Below are 18,195 nucleotides of genomic sequence, written 5' to 3'. Positions count from 1 at the left end.
TTTTGTTCTATACTGCAGCAGTTCTTTCCATGCTTGGTCCAAGTTTCATCGAGCTAGGGTACCTGGTAGTGACTCATCATGAGAAAGTTACCATCGTCTGTCAGGTTTGCACAACGGGTAATTTCATTACCGCGCCACGTGCTCTACTACACCTTGTGGTATTCTTTTTCATGGTAGACGGCGATCGTAGTGGTCTGGATCTTCTGTGGACACTGAGGAAACAGAAGTGATGTGACAGCGCGATGTCCGCGTACAGACGGTGATAGTATTGCGTACACGATGTATAAAAGGGCAGTGCATTGGTGCTGTTGTCATTTGTACTCAGATGATTCATGTGAAAAGGTTTCCGACATGATTATGGCCACAAGGCGGGAATTAATACCACGGATGCAGAATGGTAGCTGCAGCTAGACACGGGACATTCCGTTTAGGAGATCGTTAGGGAATCCACTATTCTAGATCCACAGTGTCAAAAGTACGCCGAGAGTACCAAATTTCAGGCATTTTAGGCCACGAACAACTCAGTGGCAGATGGCCTTCACTTAGCGACCAAGAACAGCCACGTCAGCGCTGTCAGTGCTAACAGATTGAAATAACCGCAGAAATCAATACTGGACGTAAGACGAACATATCAATAAGGACAGCACTCCGTCTTCAGGCCACGAGTGGCCTACCGGGACCATCCGACCGCCGTGTCATCCTCAGTGGAGGATGCGGACAGGAGGGGCGTGGGGTCAGCACACCGCTCTCCCGGTCGTTATGATGGTATTCTGGACCGAAGCCGCTACTATTCGGTCGAGTAGCTCCTCAATTGGCATCACGAGGCTGAGTGCACCCCAAAAAATGGCAACAGCGCATGGCGGCCTGAATGGATACCCATCCAAGTGCTGACCACGCCCGACAGCGCATAACTTCGGTGATCTGACGGGAACCGGTGTTACCACTGTGGCAAGGCTGTTGCCAATCAATAAGTACAGAGTGACGAATTTTGGCGTTAGCGGGCAATGGCACCAGACGGTCGACGCGAGTGTGTTTGTCTAACACCACATCTGATGAGTCCCGGTCTAAGTAGGTAAGAGGAGCGGATGTTTGGGTTCGAGTGTGGCGCAGACCCCACAAAGCCATGGACACAAGTTGTCAAGAAGGCACTGTGCAAGGTGGTGGTTGCTCGATAATGGTGTGGACTGGGACTGGGATTACATGGAATGGACTGGATCCTCTGGTCCAACTGAACCCATCATTGGTTAAGTTCAGTTACTTGGAGATGATATGCAGCCATTTGTAGTAGTCATGTACCCAAGCAACTACGAAATTTGCATGGACGACAATGCGCCATGTCACCATGCCATAATTGTTCGCAATTATTCCGAAAACATTCTGGACAATTCGAGCGAATGAGGTGGCCAGCCATCGAGATTCATGGGACGTAATCGAGAGAACAGTTCGAGTACAAAATTCTGTACCGGCAGCATTAACCCGCAATTGTAGACGGCTATAGGGGCGACATGGCTCAGTATTTCTGCAGGGGACTACCAACGACTTTTTGAATCCTTTCCACGTCTCGTTGCTGCACTACGACAGGTAAAGGAGGTTCGACACGATGTTAAGAGGTATCCCATGTCACCTCAGTGTGTGTAACACAGTAGGATTAACAAACAAGACAATTTCTTGACAAATTCCCTGTACGAGCACATCGATAGATCTGCTGATATATGTTGATACAATAGCTAGTATCCGCAAAGGTTTAGTGTATTGAGCAGATGGAAATTTCGTGTAAAACCGGTGTTTAGAAGAAAGAGGTAGGCGAACGTTATTAAATTCCATTGTGATATAGCACATCTCATTAACTCATCAGGCTTACAGAACTGCCGCATTAAACCTAATCCTTTGCAATAAAAAGTGTCAATCAACTAAATTTCCCTGTATAAAAACGTGCACTGCAAATATAAAGCGTAAATCTGGTTTCTCCGTATCAGGGTGGAAATGAGTAACTGCGAAAAACGGTGGATTTTCGTTTAATCCAATACGCTGTTTGCTGATGTAACGTGCCTGTATTGTCCGCTTGTAATTTAATTTCGTTGCATAGCGTTTCCCGCGCTACTACGAATTTGGCGTCCAAGATAATTTGCAGAGTTTTAAAAATCGAGTTTTCTTTGTGCAGTCTAATGGTACTTCCATCAGATTAATGGGATAACTGCAAAAATAAATAATACCTGTGACCTACGCGAATTTGATATGGTGTGATTATTACTCTAAAAAAAGTTGCAGTATTTTAATCTGAAGAAAATGTGCAGCCAATAATTAAACCCTGTCGGCTATGTTTCTATTAAACTGCTGTATGTTGAAAAACCCCTATATCAAACAGCGGTGAAACCGGAACACGATCTGCTGATAAAAACGTACGAACCATTAGCCTCCAACCTGATAACTACCTAAAACCACTGGACATAGATGGCTACTAAAATATGCGAAGAAGATGGCGTGAGTATTGCACTAAACGTCATTTATCGCCCCAATGCGTGTGCTCACTTCTCAGTATGACTTATAGGAAAGCAGGAAACTAAATAAGCTAACATTCGCGGTCCGTTCACACAGCAGTGCATGTGCGATGTTTAAAGGTGTCATCGTAAAAGGGAGGAACGACGAAGTTTATAGTTACAAATTTAGTCGAAAACACAAGCACATTTGGACAGCGGTGGGAAAGGAAAGCGGCTATGGCCTCCTTAGCAGAGCTATCCATGTAAATTACGTCATTGCGAAATACTTACAGTTTAGCCGACCTTGGTGGACGAGCGGTTCTAGGCGCTACAGTCTGGAACCGCGCGACCGCTACGGTCACAGGTTCGAATCCTGCCTCGGGCATGGATGTGTTTGCTGTCCTTAGGTTAGTTAGGTTTAAGTAGTTCTAAGTTCTACGGGACTGATGACCTCAGATGTTAAGTCCCATAATGCTCAGAGCCATTTGAACTTACTAAAGACTAATGCGCTGGATGGTTATTCTTATGCAAGCCATCATGTAACTAGATGATGACACAATATCACGCGAAAACAACTTCTTGTGCCCTTATTATACTTTACCTCTTTACCTTAGTTTAAAATAACTGCAGTTGTTGCCAGTTAATATGATATTTTAATGTGATATTTTACTGCATAGCGTGTTCTCTTTACGTACTAACACTAATTATTGCTTTTTTCAGGGCCTGCTAATTTTGGTGGCTTCTTGATACGAGCGACATACGTCAACAAATATATAAATACATGTTCGCGTTGTAAAGTAACAAAACGCCCAAGTTCAGACACGTAAAAACGTCTCCAGGTTGACAGGAAAGTGGAGTTGTTTTTCAGTGCAGTTTCTAAGGTTTCCTATTACAATTCTATAAGAGCAGAGGACGTTGAATGGTAGGGAGCGAGGAACTGGGTGTGAAAGTTTCCAAAAACATAATTATTTCCACGAAAGAAAATTATTTCCTGTCCTCAGGCCACTAATGCACCAACAGAGAAATGTGTATTAAATACCGCCAAAAGGCTCACAATAAAAAATACAAACTTCGTGCAAGACACCAAATGTTTTAGAAAGATTGAAATCAAGCCTCAAAACCAGGAGCTGGCCCCCATCACCAGCACTGGACGTGATTTTCGTCGGACTCCGCCTGCAAGACCTCGCAGTAACTGGGAGCACTGTAATATTCAAAACACGTATCAAAACCTAGCAATAACAAGGTAACAAGGTTGCACAATGAGCTACAAAGGGCAAGCACTTTCATGAACGTTTAAAGCCAAGAAGTATCAGAGTTATAAAAATTCTTAAGTAATAACTAGACTATCACCAATTCAGAAAATACAACAGAAATTAGCAACATTAAAAAAGTATCAATCTTGATTAACAAAACCAGTAAGTTTATAAAACCGCTGAAAACACAGAGTAGAAACTTATTAAATTACATTAAGGAACCTGAGAAGTACAAGGTGAACTTAATAATTTTTTTAAGAACCTAAATGATAGTCAATGTAGACAACAAGAACACAGAGGCTTTTGAACTGTGGTACTACAGAAGTATGCTGAAGATTAGATGGATAGATCACGTAACTGATAAGGAAGTACTGAACAGAATTGGGGACGCATGAAATTTGTGGCACAGATTGACCAAAAGAACGGATCGCTTGATACGATACATTCTGAGGCATTAACGAATCACCAATTTAGTACTGGAAATAAGTGTGGTAAAAATCGTAGAAGGAGACCAAAAGATGAATACAGTAAGCAGATTCAGAACGATGTAATCTGCAGTAGTTATTCGGAGATGAAGAGTCTTGAACATTATAGAGTAGCATGAGAACGGAATCAAACCAGTCTTCGGACTGCAGATCACAGCAGCACCAAGCTGCCAAAACACATAACAGGCTTCAATCAAACCTAAGTCCAAATAGAATGAATAAAATGTTTCGAAGTCAGTGAATGATTGAAGTAATCGACGTTATATTCTGAAAAGTTCACTGTGGAATTTCGAAAGTCTACAGTTCCTTCCCTGCTTGTGCTACATATCCATGGCAATTTCTAGTCAAAAAATTTGTGATGCAGTACAAGAAAGTGACATGCTGGTAACATTTTACATCATTAGTGTACATCAACAATTCAATTACTATACAGATAGGATATGAAGTAGAAGCTGTAAAACTGTGTATCGAGAAATCTAAAAGAATAAATTAAGATTTTGCTGGGTCCTATGCCTGTAAACGAGAAGAAGTGGTATCTTTGTCTGAACATAATACGTCTACAGTAATGAATTACAGAGAAAAAGACAAGTAAAACATGTAAAACACTATAGAGTAATACACATGCAAAAAGAGACCTATAATATATATACAGAATAACGTGAAAAAACGTTAATAAGAAAATGCTAACACAGGTAAATGCAGGATGTGAGGCTGAAGTAAACACAAAAGGATAATAGACACACTTGAGGTCAGAAGAATATATAACTACGAAAACATGGATTAGGAAGTAATAATGGTTTACATCATAAGAATTGAGTGCACTTTCCCAGGAATATCATGAAAGTCCTCTTTTTCACAGGATGGCTTTGAACAAAAGCTGATTATTAAATTTGTTTCTTTTTTTTCTTCATTCTCAAACACTATTTATCAGAATTTATACTTCACATTTACGTTTTATTACCTTCTGTTATCTTTGTCACACTTCTTTTTTCAAACTTTTTATCGACAATTAATCTTTCTTAACTTTCCTTTATTAACTTGATGTTCTCTAAATTTCCTAAAATAAACCTCGTTTTCTGTCCTTCTCTACACTTTTTGCCATCTATAGCTCCCTCTAGTGACATGGAAATCTTTCCCTGATCTCTTAACAGATGTTTCGTCACCCTGTCCCTTCTCTTTGTCAGTGTTTCGCACATATTCCTTTCCTCTCTGATTCTGCGCCGAACCTCCTCATTCCTTACCTTATCAGTCCCCTTAATTTTCAAGATTCGTCTGTAGCCCCACATCTCAAATGCTTCGATTCTCTTCAGTTCCAGTTTTCCCACAGCTCGTGTTTCACCATCATACAATACTGTTGTCCAAACGTACATTCTCAGAAATGTCTTACTCAAATTAAGGCCTATGTTTGATACTATTTGACTTCTCTTGCTCAGGAATGCCCTTTTTGCCAGTGATAGTCTAATTCTGATGTCCTCCTTGCTCTGTCCATCGTTGGTTATTATGCTTCCTGGGTAGTATAATTCCTTAACTTCATCTACTTCGTGACCATCAGCCCTAATGTTAAGTTTCTCGCTGTTCTCTTTTCTGCTACTTCTCATTACTTTCGGATTTCTTCGATTTACTCTCAATCCATATCCCATACTTATTAGATTGTTCATTCCATTCAGCAGACCCTGTAATTCTTCTTCACTTTCGCGCAGGACAGCAATGTCATCAGCGTATCATTGATACCCTTTCACTTTGAATTTTAATCCAAATCCTGAAAGTTTCTTATATTCCCATCCTTGCCTTTTCGATGTACAGATTGAAGAGTAGGCGCGAAAGACTATATCCCTCTTTTACACCCTTTTCAATCCCAGCACTTCGCTCTTGATCGTCCACTCCTATTATTTCCTCTTTGCTGTTGTACATGTTGTATATTACCTGTCTCTCGCTATAGCTTATCTCTATTTTCCTGAGAATTTCGAACATCTTGCACCATTTTACAATGTCGAACGATTTTTCCAGATTGACAAATCCTATACACGTGTCTTGGCTTTTCTTTGGTCTTCCTTAGACATCAACTGCAACGTCAGAACAGCCTCTTTGTTGCCTTTCATCTTACCTAAGGCCATAGTGATAATTATCTAGCACATCCACAATTTTCTTTACCATTCTTCTGTACATTATTCGTGTCAGCAAGTTGGATACATGAGTTGTTAAGCTGATTGTGCGATAATTCTCGCTCTTGTCAGCACTTAAAGTCTTCGGAACTGTGTGGATGATTGCAAAGTCAGATGGTATATCACCAGGCTCACACTTTCTACAGACCAACGTGAATAATCGTTTTGATGTCGCTTCACCCAACGATTTTAAAAATTCTGAAGGAATACTATCCATCTCCTGTGACTTAGTTTATCTTAAGTCCTCCTCAGTCCTTTTAAATTCTAATACTCGACCCCCTAGCTCTTATAAATCGAGTCTTGATTCTTCCTCTATCACATCAGACAGGTTTTCCCCCTTACAGCGGCCTTCAACGTACTCCTATCCGCTGCCTCCTCTGCACTTAACAGTTGGATTCTCGTGGCAGCCTTAATGTTACCACCCTTGCTTTTAATTTGACCGAAGGTTGTTTTGACCTTCCTGTACGCTGGGTCAGACCTTCCGACAACCAGTTCTTCGCAGCCACTTAGCTTCCGTGCGCTTCCCGTTTTTTCATTCATCAGTGACTTTCATTTCAGTATTCCTGAATTTCTCTGAACGTTTGTTTTGCTTCCTTCTTTCATCCATCAACTGTCCGCCTGCTTAGCTGGGTGGTAACGTTCTTGCCTCCCATGCACTGGGCCCGGTTTCGATTTCTGGTCGGGTTGGAGATTTTCTCCGCTCGTGGACTTGGTGTTGTGTTGTCCTCATCATCATTTCATTCTCATCATCGACCGCAAGTCGCACAATGTGGAGTCGACTAAATAAGACTTATACGTGGCGAACGAACCCGACTCTGACCTCCCAGTCAATTATGCCATACGATCATTTCACTTCATTTTTTATCGATCAACTGCAGTAGCTCTTCTGTTACTCATGGTTTCTTTAGAGTTACGTTCTTTGTACCTATGCTTTCTTTTGCAACTTCTGTGACTTCCCGTTTTAGATATGTCCATTCCTCTTCAACTGTGCTGCTTATTGAGCTACTCCTTATTGCTGTATTTACAGCCTTAGAGAAGTTCAAGCGTATCTCATCATTCCTTAGTACTTCTGCATCCAACATATTTGCATATTGGTTCTTCTTGGCTGATCTCTTAAATTTCAGCCTACGTTTCATCACTAGTAAATTGTGATCTGAGTCTATATCTGCTCCAGGGTATACCATACATTCTAGTATCTGATTTCGGAATCTCTGTTTGACCATGATATACGCTAATTGAAATCTTCCCATATCATCCTTCTCCTATTGTGATTCTTTAAAAGCATATTCACTATTACTAACAGGTATTTATTACAGAACTCAATTAGTGCTTCCCCTCTCTCATTCCATGTCCATATTCTCCGTCATGGTGTTTTGGTAATTTCATATTTTAGTTATCTTCACTATAAGTAACCCTTCTTTCAATAGTATAAAAAATATGCATGTGAATATCCCATAATTCTTTGGCTTTATTTTTGCAAATAAAACGTTTAAGATTTCCCACATGTTTAAAATACTGATCTAAAGGGAAAGAAAGTACTATTAGTCACAAAATACCTATAGTTCACCACAAAATAAGGTACTTATCGAATCACTAGTAAATATTAGTACTCAAAATAACAAAAAAAATGTTGTGCAAGACAAATTATTTCAGGAATATGTGCCATGCAAGTAAAGGTTGAAATATGATGCTTGTTTTATCATGATAAAACATTAGTAAACAAAATTGTTCTATATATGGTTTGATAAGCATAATGTGATGAAGTCCTATGCTTTTATGTGACCGACTAGTTTCAGTTTCTACAGAATTGTTGTGCGCAATGTTGAGAATTCTGTGAAGACCACTGCACACAAGGAAGAATTTGTGACTGAGGTGCTTGTTTTTACGAGATAAAGGATGATATTGTACTGGTATTTTCTGTTCAGAGTGTATCTTTTGATGTTTACCTTTTTATGTTGTGATTTCTTTCTTCTCTCTGCAGCTTTCTTGATCTTATTCAGGGTTAATTCGGCTACTACTTTATAACATCACTTCTGCGAAGCTGGGAATGATATTAAATCGTTGATACAATCATGTGGTTATTGGTTCTTTAGTAGAAGTAATGGAATTAATGGTGTATAATCGTGTGATAACACAATTTGAATCTACAGAAAGATGCGAATGTCTTTGTCCAAAGCCTGATGTTGTCGATGAGAATCCGCCAAGCTTTTTGATTTCTTACATCATGCATTCTAGAGATTTGACTGTGACCAATAAAATGAAATAAAAATAGGTGACCAACTTCTCATAGAAAATTATTGCAGAAGCTTTGGTTACTATTTTTGCAGTGGCTTTATGTAAAGGAGTGAGTGAAACAAATTTAGAAGTCAGTTCGACAGAAGTATGAGAATCCATCGTATGATCTAATAAGGGGTCCTAAGAAATCTCCTGCAACTGACTCTTTCAGTGTAGAAGGGATCATAGGATGTAATGGTGTACGATGTGTAATGGTTGATTGGCTTTCTGAAACAATTTGCATTTTGCTAAAATTAGCTGTATTCTTTTTTGCATATTATTAAAGTGACAAGTTGTACGAAATTTATGAAAGAATTTTCTCAAATCGAAGTGAGCACAACTAAAATTCATGTACCAAATAAGCTTATTTACAAATTCATCAGGTATGCACATAACCCAAAGAGAGCCACTGATTGTACATCTTTCAAAAAGAATATCTTTGTGTATCAAATAAAATTGTGTTACTGCAGTGTTTGTTTTGTCGTGCCATTTACGTTTCACATCTTTCCAGATAAAGTCTTTGTTTGTTCCTGAGCAATGTCTCAGAAAGAAGAATAAGAGTTTTCAAAGACTACCTGTCGCGTACACACAACAAGATAAAGTATTTTTCCAAATTATTTTGGAAGTGTCTCTGACGAAACCAGTAGGAGCACACAATAAACTATAAGCTACAACATTCTGAGTACCAGTAATGTGAACAATGCTGAAATTAAACTCTTGTAAATAAAAATCTTATTATTCCACTCGATCATGATTTAATTTAGATGACATTAAACTCTTGTAAATAAAAATCTTATTATTCCACTCGATCATGATTTAATTTAGATGACATTAAAAATTAGAATGCTGACAAGCAATATAAACTTTTCTATGTCTCCCAAATAAGAAGATTCGAAATTAAGAAAATACTCATATACTTCCTAATGCTTCCAGCTCAGCAACAGAACAATTTATTTCAGATTTAGACAAATCATGACTGCGAAAGGCTACACTTCTCTATACATTTACACTATTCCCTTCAAATTCTGGGAGTAAGTGTGAGGCAAGACCTATTATCAGCTGGCAACCAAAACACACATGATAAATCTGGATAAACAGGGATCATATAATTAACAAGTGCACCTTTAAAACTTTGAAACTCTACTTGTGCTTGTTCATCCCATTGTCATATGGTGTTTCTGACACTAAGCGAACATAATTTAGGAGTGGCAAGAATTTTCATGTTAAGAAAAAGGCGATAAAAGTTTATTAAAGCAAGAGAAAGTCGACGTTTTGTGGTAGGGGTGGGAACTGCCCTAACTGCATTAAGTTTTACTGGTCTGCTTCTGATGGAGTCATATGTCTGAGTAAATTTACTTTGATATCTTCAGACACTAATTTTTGAACGTTTATTGTGATTACAGAATCGTCAAAAGTGTACAACAAACATCTCAAAACATGCTTATTCTGTGCTCAAGATTTTTCTACTGTTAGTATATTGTCATTGTATAGTGTTATATCTCCTTTCAAATAATGAGCTAATACAGTGTTCTGTCCATCAATAAAGGCAGCTGACGAGACATTCAGGCCGAATTGTAATTTACTAAACTGACAGCACGCTCTGAAACATAACAATGTAGCGTATTTTCTACAATCTGGAGGTAGCTCTATTTGCCAAAAACTTCCGCACAGATCCATAACTGAAAGTATAGTTCTACTCCACAAAAATCTTGCAAAAGTTCATGTAATGTTTGAGTTCTGTTTCCATTGAAATAATTCAGTTAAATTCTCTTGAATCCAGAACTAGCCTAATCGAGCTATCTCTTCTCTTCACAGTGTGCAGTGCACTGTTATACAGGATGTTACAAAAAGGTACGGCCAAACTTTCAGGAAACATTCCCCACACACAAAGAAAGGAAATATGTTATGTGGACATGTATCCGGAAACGCTTACTTTCCATCTTAGAGCTCATTTTATTACTTCTCTTCAAATCACATTAATCATGGAATGGAAACACACAGCAACAGAACGTACCAGCGTGACTTCAAACACTTTGTTACAGGAAATGTTCAAAATGTCCTCCGTTAGCGAGGATACATGCATCCACCCTCCGTCGCATGGAATCCCTGATACGCTGATGCAGCCCTGGAGAATGGCGTATTGTATCAGAGCCGTCCACAATACGAGCACGAAGAGTCTCTAAATTTGGTAACGGGGTTGCGTAGACAAGAGCTTTCAAATGCCCCCATAAATGAAAGTCAAGAGGGTTGAGGTCAGGAGAGCGTGGAGGCCATGGAATTGGTCCGCCTCTACCAATCCATGGGTCACCGAATCTGTTGCTGAGAAGCGTACGAACACTTCGACTGAAATGTGCTTGAACCACATGTTGTGTCGTACTTGTAAAGGCACATGTTCTAGCAGCACAGGTAGAGTATCCCGTATGAATTCATGATAACGTGCTCCATTGAGCATAGGTGGACGACGAAACTAAAATGAGCTCTAACATGGAAGTTAAGCGTTTCCGGACACATGTCCACATAACATCTTTTCTTTATTTGTGTGTGAGGAATGTTTCCTGGAAGTTTGGCCGTACCTTTTTGTAACACCCTCTATAAACTGACTGCAGTCTCTATAACTCCTTCTTCTAGTATGGACTGAATTCTACTATCACTTTTTCACTTTCTTCCTGTAGTATGCCGAAATGTTGTATGGTTTATTCACAAAGTTAATTGTGCTCTTTGACCTGAAATTTGTATAGTAAACTCTTCATAGACCCTGCACGGTGCCTAAAGACGACTGAATGTGTGCACAAAATGTTAAAAAAATTCTTTCTGTCTGTCCCAGTGAAATGCTCTGCTGTCTACTTTTCCCTGATTCAAACTCTGTATGTCAGCTTCCTGATCAGTGTTATGATAGAAGGTACGTGGACAACATGCGTCATTACGAAAGTACTGTGGTGAACAATCTGAGGTGTCATCTCTCAAGAAACATAACCTATTTACTTCCTCTTCCTGTATCTAAATCCAGTCTTGAAATACTAAAGAAATAGACCTTCATCTTCCAAACCTACTACATCATAATTAAAATTCAAAACAACTTTCTCTTAACATAGAAAATCTACACATAATATTATGGGTTTTAACGAGAGAGTTGTTGTTGTTGTGGTCTTCAGTCCTGAGACTGGTTTGATGCAGCTCTCCATGCTACTCTATCCTGTGCAAGGTTCTTCATCTTCCAGTACCTACTGCAACCTACATCCTTCTGAATCTGCTTAGTGTATTCATCTCTTGGCCTCCCTCTACGATTTTTACCCTCCACGTTGCCCTCCAATACTATATTGGTGATCCCTTGATGCCTCAGAACATGTCCTACCAACTGATCCCTTCTTCTGGTCAAGTTGTGCCACAAACTTCTCTTCTCCCCAATTCTGTTCAATACTTCCTCATTAGTTATGTGATCTACCCATCTAATCTTCATTATTCATCTGTAGCAGCGCATTTCGAAAGCTTCTATTCTCTTCTTGTCCAAACTATTTATCGTCCCTGTTTCACTTCCATACATGGCTACACTCCATACAAATACTTTCAGAAATGACTTCCTGACACTTAAATCTATACTCGATGTTAACAAATTTTTCTTCTTCAGAAACGCTTACCTAGCCATTGCCAGTATTCATTTTATATCCTCTCTACTTCGACCATCATCAGTTATTTTGCTCCCCAAATAGCAAAACTCCTTTACTACTTTAAGTGTCTCATTTCCTAACCTAATTCCCTCAGGATCACCCAATTTAATTTGACTACATTCCATTATCCTCGTTTTGCTTTTGTTGATGTTCATCTTATATACTCCTCTCAAGACACTGTCCATTCCATTGAACTGCTCTTCCAAGTCCTTTGCTGTCTCTGACAGAATTACAATGTCATCGGCGAACCTCAAAGTATTTATTTCTTCTCCATGGATTTTAATACCTATTCCGACTTTTTCTTTTGTTTCCTTTACTGCTTGCTCAATATACAGATTGAATAACATCGGGGAGAGGCTACAACCCTGTCTCACTCCCTTCCCAACCACTGCCTCCCTTTCATGCCCCTCGACTCTTATAACTGCTATCTGGTTTCTGTACAAATTGTAAATAGCCTTTCGCTCCCTGTATTTTACCCCTGCCACCTTTAGAATTTGAAAGAGAGTATTCCAGTCAACATTGTCAAAAGCTTTCTCTAAGTCTACAAATGCTAGAAACGTAGGTTTGCCTTCCCTCAATCTTTCTTCTAAGATAAGTCATAAGGACAGTATTGCCTCACGTGTTCCAGTATTTCTACGAAATCCAAACTGATCTTCCCCGAGGTCGGCTTCTACTGGTTTTTCCATTCGTCTGTAAAGAATTCGTGTTAGTATTTTGCAGCTGTGGCTTATTAAACTGATTGTTCGGTAATTTTCACATCTGTCAACACCTGCTTTCTTTGGGATTGGAATTATTATATTCTTCTTGAAGTCTGAGGGTATTTCGCTTGTTTCATACATCTTCCTCACCAGATGGTAGAGTTTTGTCAGGACTGGCTCTCCCAAGGCTGTCTGTAGTTCTAATGGAATGTTGTCTACTCCGGGGGCCTTGTTTTGACTCAGGTCTTTCAGTGCTCTGTCAAACCTTTCATGCAGTATCGTATCTCCCATTTCATCCTCATCTACATCCTCTTCCATTTCCATAATATTGTCCTCAAGTACATCGCCCTTGTATAGATCCTCTATGTACCCCTTCCACCTTTCTGCTTTCCCTTCTTTGCTTAGAACTGGGTTTCCATCTGAGCTCTTGATGTTCATACAAGTGGCTCTCTTGTCTCCAAAGGTCTCTTTAATTTTCCAGTAGGCAGTATCTATCTTACCCCTAGTGAGATAAGCCTCTACATCCTTACATTTGTCCTCTAGCCATCCCTGATTAGCCATTTTGCACTTCCTGTCGATCTCATTTTTGAGACGTTTGTATTTCTTTTTGCCTGTTCATTTATTGCATTTTTATGTTTTCTCCTTTCATCAATTAAATTCAATATTCCTTGTGTTACCCAAGGATTTCTACTAGCCCTCGTCTTTTTACCTACATGATCCTCTGCTGCCGTCACTTCTTCATCCCCCAAAGCTACCCATTCTTCTTCTACTGTATTTCTTTCCCCCATTGCTGTCAATTGTTCCCTTATGCTCTCCCAGAAACTCTGTACAGCCTCTGGTTCTTTCAGATTATCCAGGTCCCATCTCCCGAAATTCCCACCTTTTTGCAGTTTTTTCAGTTTTAATCTACAGCTCATAACCAATAGATTGTGGTCAGAGTCCAAATCTGCCCCTGGAAATGTCTTACAATTTAAAACCTGGTTCCTAAATCTCAGTCTTACCATTATATAATCTATCTGATACCTTTCAGTATCTCCAGGGTTCTTCCATGTATACAACCTTCTTTCATGACTCTTAAACCAAGTGTTAGCTATGATTAAGTTGTGCTCTGTGCAAAATTCTACCAGGCGGCTTCCTCTTTCATTTCTTAGCCCCAATCCATATCCACCTACTACGTTTGCTTCTCTCCCTTTTCCTACACTCGAATTCCAGACGAGAGAGTTCAATCAAAAATTCTTCGGAAACTTACAGGCTTGACACAAAGATTAAATGAGTCTGATGCATCACATCTACACATTTTCCAGAAATCGCATCTTCTGTTTCAGTACTTCTTAATCGTAAAGCTGAACAATCTGTTGTTTTCGTACATTTGTGGTATGCACTGCCACTGACCACAGATGCAGGGCTACCAGACGTAACAGCACTGTACATCGTACGGATGATATCTATTGTCCTGACTTCAATTGACTTTGTTATTAAATTAATTGGAGAGTTTCAATTGTGTTTCTTTTCGTGAAGGGCATGAGAATTTCGTCTTCATGATTTCTGCTGCGATTTTACATCTACATCACCATGATTACTCTGATATTCACAATTAAGAGCCTGGCAGAAGGTTCATTGAACCACCTTCAAGTTATTTCTGTACGGTTCCACTCTCGAACAGCGCTCGGGAAAAATGGTTACTTAAATGTTTCTGTGGGTGTTCTGATTTCCCCTATTTTGCCATAAAAATATTGTCACACCCTTAGGAGAATGTTGGCGATTGTAAATTCACGAGAAGATCTCCCAGAAAAAGAAAATTGATTCACTTACCACACCCATAGCTCTCTTTCCCCTATTTCTCGTTAGTAAAAAACGAGCTGCCTTCATTCAACTTTTTCGATGTCCTTCGTGAATACTATCCGATGCGGATACCACATCTCACAGCAATATTCAAGAAAAAGAAGTACAATTCTTGTAGACCTATTGCATTTTCTCAGTTTTCTAACAACAAATCGTAATCTTCGATTTGCTCAAGTAACAACATTATCTATATGATCTTTCCAGCTAAAGGTATTTCTAATTGTAGTTCCCTAGAATTCACCTGAATTAAAGCCTTTAGATTGGGATGGTATATCGTGTAACCAATAATTTTCATTGTTTAGAGTCAACTGCCACTTTTGGCACTATACAGATATCCTATATTTTTCATTGTGAATTTCGTCGGGATCATCCGATGACTTTTTAAGACAATATGACAAAATCATCTGCAAGCAGTCTACGAGTGCTACTCACATTATTTCCTTAACCGTTTATGTAGACCATGAAGAGCATAGTGCCTATAACGCTTCCTTAGGGAACGCCATATATTACATCTGTTTTACTCGATGACTTTATGACAGTTAGTACGAACTGTGACCTATCCGACAGGAAGTCATGAATCCAGTCGCACCACTGAGACGATACTCCATAGGTACACAGTTTGATTAGAAGCATTCTGGAAATCTAAAAATGTGAATTTGACGTCTCCTGCCAATAGCACTCATTACTTCGTGAGAATAAAGAGCTGATTGTATTTCACAAGAACGATATTTTCTGTCCGTGTTTCATGTTTGTCAATAAATCGTTTTATTCGAGGTAACTCATGGTGTTTGGACACAGTGTATGTTCCAAAATCCCACCTGCTAAATCTAGAGCTGTTGTATCAGGATACTCTGAAGGAACCTCACTGGTACACAATCAGAACCAGTGGTTTTGGGTTTATTAAGTGATTTAAGCTGCACTGTTACACAGTGGACAACTACTTCTAAGTTACTCATGTCGTTATGGCATTTTCCTGTTAAGCTTTTGTCATTGTCTAATTCCTGTTCCTGAAGTAATGTCTGAAATGCTTCTAAATTGTCTTTGCATCTGCCGGCCGATAATACGTTTCTCAAATGTGTAGGAAATTTTGCTAAACAAATGCTATGAGCTATGATGAACTATATAGTTTTTGTTGAATACTGAGTTCTGCGAACCATGTCTTCAAAATATTCATCTGGGCTGGAAAATTCTGCCTGCTGAAAATTTCTTAACATGATAACATTGTGTTTTACGCCATCCTGTGTGGTTTGAGACCACCAGCCTGACAAAAATGCTCGACAGAAATCTCTTACGCTTTGGAAGCCTCTAACGATCGAACGCTTTCTTGCCACGGAGTCATTTTCTAAATGTCCGCAGAGAAATTCGAGTTTGTGTTCTAGGGGCTACTTTGGTGGTAAGGAATATAACAATTGATCAAGCCGGGTTTGAGAAGGTCCGAGTATTTTGTTACTGTAATTTCTGAAAACTTCGAATATGCGTATTGTCAAAAATAATTGTAGTCGAAGTTGCCATTTTTATGTGAATCGGACTTTTCTCTATTGCGCAACGTCAGCAATTCCTTGTCATATCCAGCTGTGTGGCGCTGTTGTCATGGAAAATCATGTAAACGTCACAAATTATTACCGTCTTCAAAATTTTGTGAATGTTAATGTGATTGTGGACAATCAGATCCGTCATTTTCGCTGTTGTGGCTAAGCTTTCTTTCTATGTGTTTGAGCTGCTCATGCACAGTGTTCATATCACGATACTGCTTGAGCGTGCTTTGAATCTCAGTCTGCAGTCGCTGACAAATCTGCCAGTTTCGTTGTCAGATCTTCAACTCTTTCTTTAATTGTGCTTAACTGGTCTTTTTGTTCTTCAGAATTTAATCTCAGAGTTTCCACTTGTTGGCTAATTTATTTTATAATTGTGTTAAACTGTTCGTTCTGTGCCTTTATCTGTGTAGGTATCGCAGTGTTGATTTTAACTAACAATTTATCCTTGTCATTAGGCTACGCTGATTTGTTTCCATGTTTTCGTGTACTGTTTCAAGGGGATGTAATCTAATTGCAAAACTACTTATGATTGGCTGAAGGTCAGTTTTAATTTCTTCCCTAATCTCAGTTGATAAATTTTGCATTTGAAATTTTTGGTCTTCTTGCGATTTTCTGTTCTCTTCCTGCGTTTTGTCGATTTTCTTAACCTTTCAATCTTGCGTTTCTTTAAGCATGTGACGAAATATTTCTAGAAAACTTGTCGGATTCGCGGAACGCGCTTCTACATTATTGTTCGCTGACACAGACTGGTTGTGTCCGTGCAAAAGACACTGATGCAAAACCTGATTCTGGTGTGTCTGTTACTGGTTGTTGTAAACCTTTGCAAGACTGTGGCGACTTATTGCCCACAGACTCTTCTTCGGAATTTATATTTCTACTACTCATCGTTTATTCTGGTTTATTTGTTGTTACTTAGTTAAATGGTTATTGCAAATCCGCTATATTTCCAGCGATATCGTGTACATTACTGACTGGTGCTAAGTGGTCAAAGTAGTTCGTTTCATCCTGTAATGTTGTAAGTAGGCTGTTTAGGTTTTTTTATTGGTAACGCCACCTCTGTATGAAAATCACTGGCTGTGCTGTGTGCAGTCTGTGGCTAGTTTGCATTGTTGTCTGCCATTGTAGTGTTGGGCAGCGGCAGCTGGATGTGAACAGCGCGTAGCGTTGCGCAGTTGGAGGTGAGCCGCCAGCAGTGGTGGATGTGGAGAGAGAGATGGCGGAGTTTTGAAATTTGTCATGAACTGCTATATTTATATATGATGATATCAAGGTAAATACATTGTTTGTTCTCTATTAATATCTTTCATTTGCTAACTATCCCTATCAGTAGTTAGTGCCTTCCATAGTTTGAATCTTTTATTTAGCTGGCAGTAGTGGCGCTCGCTGTATTGCAGTAGCTTGAGCAGCGAAGATATTTGTGAGGTAAGTGATTTGTGAAAGGTATAGTTTAATGTTAGTCAGGGCCATTCTTTTGTAGGCATTCTTTTGTAGGGAATTATGGAAAGTCAGATTGCGTTGCGCTAACAAAATATTGTGTGTCAGTTTAAGCACAGTCCTGTAAAGTTGTTCAAAGGGGACGTTTCAATCTATAAAACGGCAAGCTACCTTTTTCTGCCATTGTCTGCACAGCACCTTCTACGAAACAGAGTTTCACTGTTACGTTGTATAAAAAAAACTAAACTCCGCCTAAGAATCCAAGGAGGCCCAATGGTACAGACCTGCTGCCGTGTCAGCCCACACGCGTGATTGGATGCGTATATCGTAGGGTATGTGGTCAGCACACCGCTCTCCTGGCTGTATGCAA

At 39.4% G+C, this 18,195-nt stretch overlaps 1 pseudogene; it reads right to left on the bottom strand.

The window, feature by feature from the left end:
• Positions 1–844: 844 nt before the first annotated feature.
• LOC126476509 (5S ribosomal RNA) lies at positions 845–962 on the bottom strand (annotated as a pseudogene).
• Positions 963–18,195: the final 17,233 nt, after the last annotated feature.

The sequence above is a fragment of the Schistocerca serialis genome, chromosome 4, assembly GCF_023864345.2.
Source record: "Schistocerca serialis cubense isolate TAMUIC-IGC-003099 chromosome 4, iqSchSeri2.2, whole genome shotgun sequence".
Classification (NCBI taxonomy): Eukaryota; Metazoa; Arthropoda; class Insecta; order Orthoptera; family Acrididae; genus Schistocerca; species Schistocerca serialis.
Note: the sequence above shows the minus strand (reverse complement) of the source record. Positions and strands in the feature narration are given on the sequence as shown.